The sequence below is a fragment of the Octopus bimaculoides genome, chromosome 18, assembly GCF_001194135.2.
Source record: "Octopus bimaculoides isolate UCB-OBI-ISO-001 chromosome 18, ASM119413v2, whole genome shotgun sequence".
Taxonomy (NCBI): Eukaryota; Metazoa; Mollusca; class Cephalopoda; order Octopoda; family Octopodidae; genus Octopus; species Octopus bimaculoides.
Window position 1 is genome coordinate 34,125,500 of NC_068998.1, and position 1,941 is coordinate 34,127,440.

Here is a 1,941-nt window from a genome sequence, read left to right on the forward strand (position 1 = left end):
TCCCCTCCCTGTCCCTCTCTCCCTCTTTCTCTCACTCTCTTTTTCTCTCCACCTCTTCAACAAATTTTTTAGCCTTGTAATTCCCCCTTCACATTGTTAACACTTCTCTCATTCTCTTCACCTCTCACTTCCACTAACCATGTGACAGCGCAGTTAGTGGAAGAACTATCTGGTATCTCACTCATTCTCCCTCCTTCTCTCTCACTCTTACACTCCCTCTTTCTCTTAATCTCCTTTCCTCTCTCTCACTCTCACTCCACCTCTCACTCTCTCCATATCTTACTCTCTCTAACAAACTAACAAACTTAAAGCAAGTGAACGAATGAATATGTAGAATTCTAATATATATATATTCTTTACAAAGCAGAATCAGATCTGGAAACAGGATTAGCAAATCAAAATTCTCAACCATACAATCATTCAGTATATTCTTATTAAATATGGCTGAAGAGTTAACTTTGAATGTCATCACTCTGAAACAGTTAACTATTAAAAGCAAAAATAATGGATTGTTCTTTCTCTCTCACCTTCTGTCATTATTATGTAATTTTGTGTATTCATCAAATCTGTTGGTAGTAAATTTGAAGGTGGAATTCTGGTTTAAGCACCCCATATAACCCAACTCATAAGTTTTTATTTTTTGGAATTTTCAGAAATATTTTGCAAAATTGTATTCTACACACAGGAATTCACATGATTATGAAAAATTCGTTTTCTTTTAATATTTTAAACCCACCCTTCCCAACATAAATCCTAAAGTTTCCAGTCTTATTTGAATGTTTTTTAACAATCAGTTTAAAATATGGACAGTTGGAATTTTTTTTAGTTTAAATCCCAGCAATGGACCATGAAATGTGTTCGTGGAGAGAGAAAATATTGAAAAACATCAATACAAGTCAGAGTGACAAAGAAATGAAGAAGGTATCAAATGGTTGGAAGATGTACTAAAAATAACAACTAAACTGCCCTTAAATCTCACACGAAAAAGAAAAAGAAAATATTTTCGTTTTTACAGTCGTATGAATTCTTGTGCACAACACACAAACTTGTAAAGATTTTCTGAAAATTCCATGGGGTTCTTAAGCCAGAATTCTACCAATTTGAAATTACTGATGACCATATGAATAGAATAAAAATACCAGGCCTATGTCATACAGATATATCCCTTGGTTCTTTTGTTTTAGATAACAAAAAACTAAATAAGTTTCCTTGCATTCTACCAGATATGATGTTAGTAAAAAGTGAATCGAATTACATGGAATTGAATTCTGGTTAGCTGAAGTGAGATTGACTGTGCTATTTAAGAATGTGAAGTTTCTCCTCATAAGAGCATTGCAACAACATATGTCATACAAGTTCAAAAACTATTGCTTCTGCTGATAGGCAGATATACAATTGATTTATGCAGCTACTATTCTTGAAAGACTATATAAGTTTCCACATTTAGAGAATCACAACAAATGTAAAAACCATATAGAAATATTTCATTGAAAAAACATTTAGAAAAAATTGTGGAATAAGAAAATATAAAATTTGGCATTTTTCAAAGCAATAATCAATCGCGAAAAGTCAAAACAAAACTGTCAGATTGAAAACATAATAATAATAATAATAATAATAATAATATTAATAATAATAATAATCATAGTAGTAGTAGTAGTAGTAGTAGTAGTAGTAGTAGTAGTGATAATACAAAAAATAACATCAAAATCAAGTCAAACAGTAAGAACAGTTGTGCGTATATGTGTGTGTATGTGTACATACACATATACATACATAAATTCCCCTCCCCACACACATGTATGTACAGGAATGTATGTGTGTGTATGTGTGTGTGCATGTATATATGTGTGTATATATATATATGTGTGTGTATGTATATATGCATATATGCTTGTATATATATATATGCATATATATATATGCATATATATATATACA